The following is a 6,362-nucleotide window of genomic DNA, read 5'->3' on the forward strand; positions in this document are numbered from 1 at the left end:
TTTCCTTTCCTTTCCTTTCCTTTCCTTTCCTTTCCTTTCCTTTCCTTCCCTTCCCTTCCCTTCCCTTCCCTTCCCTTCCCTTCCCTTTCCTTCCCTTCCCTTCCCTTCCCTTCCCTTCCCTTCCCTTCCCTTTCCCTTTCCCTTTCCCTTTCCCTTTCCCTTTCCCTTTCCCTTTCCCTTTCCCTTTCCCTTTCCCTTTCCCTTTCCCTTTCCCTGTTCTTTTCAACATGTCCAAGTGCAAGGTGCTGTGCCTGAGTCAGGGCAATTCCAAGCATGAGGACAGGCTGTGAGAATAACTCATTGAGAACAGTCTTGTGGAGAGACACTTGGAGGTTCCAGTAGAGGAAAGTCTCGACATGAACCAGCAGTGTGCACTTGCAGCCCAGAAAGGCAAATTATGTCCTGAGCTGTATCAAAAGAGGCGTGACCAGCAGGTCAAGGGAGGTGATTGCCTCCCTCTATTCTGCCCTCGTGAGGCCCCACCAGTAGTACTGCATCCAGGTTTGGAGCCCCTAGCACAAGAAAGATGTGGACCTGTTAGAGTGAGCCCAGAGTAAGGCCACAAAGGTGATCAAAGGGCTATGAAGACATATTGCTACCTTTCAGTACTTAAAGGGGTCTTATAAAAAGGATGGAGAAGGGCTCTTTACTTGGGTAGATAATGATAAAACAAGGGGGAAAGGTCTTAAATTCAAAGTGGATAGATTTAGATTAGACTTTAGGAAGAAAATATTCACTGTAAGGGTGGTGAGGCACTGCATCAGGTTGCCTGGAGAATTTGTGGATGCCCCATCTCTGGAGATGTTAAAGGCCAGTTTAGATGGGGCCTTGGCCAACTTGATCTAGTGGGTGGCATCCCTGTCTACGACAGGGGGGTTGGAGTTAGATGATCTTTAAGGTCCTTTCCAACCCAAGCCATTCTATGATTCTATGATGATTCTATGATTCTATAAAGAATTAGAAGATAGTGAATAAATCCTGACCTCACTGATATAAGGATTAATTTGGTGTGTATCTTCAGCAGGCTCCAGATTTTCCCCCAAATACTTTTTTTTTTTTTTTAATAGGACAAAAATTTTTTTTTTTTTTTTTAATCACTGAATGACAAGCAGTTTGTTGATAGTGTCCAAAGCTTGGGTTATATTTTAGTCTATGCTTTGAAATGAACAAAGCTGTTAGTCAAGAGAAAATAATAAGAAGAAAATAAGATATAAACCCTGTCACTAAGTCTACCCATAATTCAGAAACCAAAGTCAATTATATGAAGTTACCCTGGTTAGCCTATATTGGATTGAATTCAAGTATAATACATGTGCCACTGCAGAGTCAATGTAGAAAAAAATATCAAAGAGCTTGACAAAGAATTTGATACCAAGTAGCTTGATACTGGGTATTCTGCAGTGCTCTTTATTTTCAGATGAAACCAGATGATGTGTAGAAACTGTAGAGAGTCAAGCAAGCTTCTGTTTTCTCTTTGGTAGTAAGAAAAACATCAGTGGGATTCATAGACTGCATCCACTTCAGTTTTAGTAAGCTTCTAGTCAGCTGAGGAGAACTGTGAGGAAAAAAAAAAAAAAAAAAAAAAAAAAAAAAAAAAAAAGGTAAAAACTCATGAGTTGAGATAAAGAGAGTTTATAGGACAGAAAAGGAAGGGGAATAATAAAAATGATGATGATAATACTAATAATATAATGTACAAAGCAAATAATGCACAATGCAATTGCTCACCGATGCCCAGGTTGTCTCTGAGCAGTGGTTCCTCCCACCCCAGCCAACCACCCCAGTTTTATTGTTCAGCATGACGCCATATGGTATTGAATACACCTTTGGCCAGTTGGGGTCAGCTGTCCTGGTTCTGTTCCCTCCCAGCTCCTTGTGAGCCCCCAGTCAGGGAGGTGTGAGAGGCATGTTATCAACATTATTCTCATCCTAAATTCAAAAGACCATGCCAGCCATTGGTAAAAAACAAAACAAAACAACAACAACAACAACAACAACACCTCTGTCTCAGCCAAAACCAGGACAAGAGAATTTCTTTGTATGGAATGTATGGAATTGCAAATAACCAAGTGAGTTCTTTACTTCTCTCATGAATTATTCTGCATATAACAATTATTTCGATTACAAACTCTGTTTTAATGTAAATGTAAAGTAGGGGGGTTTATTTTTTCCCTAAAATAAAGCTGATATACATAACAAATTTGTGATTCACACTGCAAGTGGCATTTTCTAGAAACTCCTGCCATTTAGTAGTACTAAAAATGATTTACCATCTGTCTGCTCTCTTCACTCGTTTGGTGTCTGGACTCATGCTATGTACTTACTGAAGAAAGAGAGAAAGTAAGCATAAGGAATGTAGATCATAGAATCACAGAATATTATATCCTCATTCCAGCAAGCACTCTCCATTTGCTGTGTCCTGTCCCCCGAATAAGCTTCTTTTGCATGAACTCACACGTTTTGGTGATGTATGCCATCAGTATTGACACAGAATAAATATAATTCAAATGTCAGGTTGCATCTGTTTGTCAAATAGAGTTCATTTTCTTTTTGTCCACTTTGAGCATGGCGAACCAGCCAGGTCATGGTACAGCACAGCAGTTTTTGCGGTAGTTCACGCAGGACGGTGCAGAGAGGGCACTGAAGCTGGACTGGCTCGACCAGGGAGCAGTGGTATCCACCTGGCAGAAGCCTGTCAGAGCTCATCACCCACCATAAATGATGCAGCTTCCCAGACAGAGCTCCGGGGGAACCCATCACCACCTAGGTGTCAGGCTGCAGTTTGAGCCCTACTCCTACACCAGCACAGGAATGAGCACAGCAGTGCTCAGGAGTGAGCACAACCATGGGAGGTGCATCCAAGTGGAGGCATTCCTTTGCGTTGTGACAGAGCTTGGGGAGAAGGTGAGTGGGTTTAAGAGTATCAGGCAGTCAGAGGTGGAGACAGACTGCTGGAGTTGCTCCCTACCTTCCATGGGACACGCCCAGCAGAGAGAAGGTACACACCATATGGAAGATTCCCGATCCTCTCCCCACATGGCTGCACACAGTGACCTAATGGACAAGGGGCAGTGGCAAGTCCCTGCCTGGCACGGCTGGTGCATCTCCTCAGTGAATACCCCACCTTTCCCAAATGCCTGTGTGCAATAGGTATGAGGCTCTGCAAGTGGAACTGAATGATATTGGGGAATATGGCTCATCTAGCTTGGAGGTGTCACTGAGGTTAAGTTGTCTTATGCCCTGCATCAAAACTGTTTGCACAAAGACAAAAGGTTGTGTCATTGTCAGAGGAGACTCCCTTCTGAAGGGAACAGAAGACCCAGTATACTGACCAGACCCACTTCATGGGGAAGTCTACTGCCTCCCAGGGGCCTGGGTTAGAAATGGAAAAAGATAAATCTTCCTTCTCTGGTGCAACCCTCAGATTAAGGGATCAGGAGCACAAGTAGTATTTTCTTCTATCCCTCCAGTTGCAGACGATGATTAGGGGAGAAACCGGAAGAGACAGCAGATCAATACCTGGCTCTGAGCCTGGTGTCACCAGCAGATTTTTTTAAATTATTTTTTATTTTTTGATCATGGGTTATTTTACAAAGACACCAGGCCTGCTGACAGTGGATGTGGCTCACCTCTCTCTAAGGGGGAAAAGGATCTTTACTCAAGAGTTAGCAGAGCTCACTGAAAGGGCTTTACACCAGATTTGAAAGGGGAAAGGGATAAAAAGAGGCTTCCTAGAAATAAGCCTGGGGGCAGTATGCCAGTGGTTGTGGGATAGTGTGCTAGCAAGGTCCTTTGGTCTGCAATCTCAGTGCAGCTAGGGGATGGAGAGCCATGCAATAAAAAAGGCACAAGGGATATTGATGGATTAGAAATTATAAAAGTGCCTGACATAGGAATTAAGGCTTCCCTCTCCTCCATCCCCCTCCTTCTTCCCCCCTTCCTCCCCCCCGCTCTGGGTACCCAACCCCCTGAATTGGTAGATAGGGATGGGGAACAGAATGAAGCCCTCATAATCCAAGAGGAAATGGTTAGTGACCTGCTACACCACTTAGATGTACACAACTCTAGACAGTAGACAGGTGGGATACAATTAACGGTAATGAAGGAACTGGTGGAAAGTGCTCGCCAACCCAGTTTCCATCATGTATCAGCAGTCCTGGCTATCATGGGAAGTCCTAGCTGTCTGGCAGCTAGCAGATGTAATGCCCATCTACAAGAAAGGCCAGAAGGAGGATCCAGAAAACTACTGTCAGTCTGATCTTGGTGCTGGGGAAGGGTATGGAGCAGATTATCTTGAGCGCCACCACACAGTACATACAGGACAACTAGGTGATCAGGACCAGTCAGCATGGGTTTATGAAAGGCAGGTCCTCCTTGATGAACCTGATCTCCATCTACAACAAGGTGACATGCTTAGTGGATTAGGGAAAGACTGTGGCTGTTGTATACCTACACTTCAGTAAAGACTTTGATGCTGTTTCCCACAGCATTCTCCTAGAGAAATTGGCTGATCATGGCTTGAATAGGCATATGCTTTCCTGGGTAAAAAACTGGCTTGGTGGCCTGGCCCAAAGAGTCGTGGTGGAGTTAAATCCAGTTGGAGTCCAGTCACTAGTGCTGTCCCACAGGGCTCAGTGCTGGCGTCAGCTCTCTTCAATATCTTTTATCAGTGATCAGAATGAGGGAATCAAGTACATCCTCAGTAAGTCTGCAGACAGCACCAAGTTGGGCACAAGTGTTGATCTGCTCAAGGGTAGGAAGGTTCCATAGAGGGGTCTGGATAAGCTGGACTGATGGGCCAAGGCAAACTATATGAGGTTCAACACGGCCAGCTGCTTTTGACAAGGCCAAGTGCCAGGTCCTGCACTTTGGACACAATAACCCCATGGAACGCTACAAGCTGGAAGAAGAGAGGCTGGAAAGCTGCCTGTTGGAAAGGAGTTGGGGGTATTGGTCAGTAGCTGGCTGAATATGATCCATTGTTGTTCTCAAGTGGCCAAGAAGACTGACAGCATCCTAGCTTGTATCATAAATGGTGTGGCCAACTGGACCAGGGAAATGATTGTTCCTCTGTCTTTGGCTCTGGTGAGGCTGCACCTTGAACTGTGTGTTCAGTTTTGGGCTCCTCACTAGAAGAAGGACATTGAGGTGCTGGAGCATGTCCAGAGAAGGGCAATTAATCTGGTGAAGTGTCTGGAGAACAAGTCTTATGAGAATAGGTTGAGGGACCCGGGGTGTTTAGCCTGGAGAAAAGGAGGCTCAGGGGAGACCTTATCATGCTCTACAATTACTTCAAAGAAGGTTGTAGTGGTGGGGTGGGGGATCTTCTCCCAAAGATCAGGCTCTTCTCCCAAGCACCAAATGACAGGACAACAGGAAATGGTGACAAGTTGCTCCAGGGGAGTTTTAGTTTGGATATTAGGAAACTTTATTTGCTGAAGTGTTTGTGAGGTTTTTTGAACAGGCTGCCCAGGGAAGTAGTTGTCACCATTCCTCGAGGTATTCAAAAGATGTGTAGCTGTGGTGTTTAGGGACATGGTTTAGTGGTATACTTAGCAGTACTAGGTTAACGGACTAGATGCCCTTAGAGGTCTTTTGCAACCTAAATGATTCTATGAAAAACAAACAAACAAACAAAAACCATTATGGTTTTATGACTTTTCCATTTGTTTCTTTGTTCTGCTGTTATAGAGACATCTCAACTCTCTTGGCTCTCTTTGTCTTCATAGATCCTTTAATAACTTCCATAAGAAAGCTACTGCAATTTTTGCAGGGTTAAAAAGAATTTTGCAAAAACATGTATACAAAAATATATACAGCTGATACTAAGTTGTGGCAGTAAGCAATCATTTGAATAATGTAGAATATGTGTTGTATTTGTACAAGTAGCTTAAGAAAATATGGAAATTAAATCATAAAAATATAGATTTTTAGGTGAAAAAATAGCATTCCACTGTCTGGCAATACCTCTTGTAATATATAAATATTAAAACAATGTAGTGTACTCTAAACCATCAAGCCTCCATTGTCTGGCTAAATTAGAATAGTTATTTTTAGAAAGTCATATTAATTCAAGCATTCAAAATGACTAAGAATACATCTTTCACCTCTGCTTGTATTAATCACATTGTTAAAAAAATAAATAAATCCTCCAGTGCTGATTTTTCCTCAGTAAAAACATCATGCTCAGGAAGACTTTAAATTAAAATTATGATGAACTTATTATTATTATTATTATTTGTTATACATGGTTAGATTATTTGTACATTATTTTTGTAATAATGAAAGTATAATACAAATCTCTAGGAATCCTTTCTTTCACTTTGTTGTATTTTTTTAAGATTAACTATGCACAAAAACAG

The 6,362-nt window shown here is 42.7% G+C and overlaps 1 long non-coding RNA gene across 1 annotated transcript in view; it reads left to right on the forward strand.

The window, feature by feature from the left end:
- Positions 1-4,079, forward strand: part of LOC118170953 — a 7,778-nt gene extending 3,699 nt beyond the window's left edge. The window contains exons 2-3 of the long non-coding RNA XR_004752968.1: positions 284-286; positions 4,069-4,079. This is a non-coding gene — a long non-coding RNA (uncharacterized LOC118170953). The remainder of the gene's footprint in view (positions 1-283; positions 287-4,068) is intronic.
- The last annotated feature ends 2,283 nt before the right edge of the window (positions 4,080-6,362 follow it).

This window comes from Oxyura jamaicensis, chromosome 8 (assembly GCF_011077185.1).
Source record: "Oxyura jamaicensis isolate SHBP4307 breed ruddy duck chromosome 8, BPBGC_Ojam_1.0, whole genome shotgun sequence".
In the NCBI taxonomy this organism is placed as follows: Eukaryota; Metazoa; Chordata; class Aves; order Anseriformes; family Anatidae; genus Oxyura; species Oxyura jamaicensis.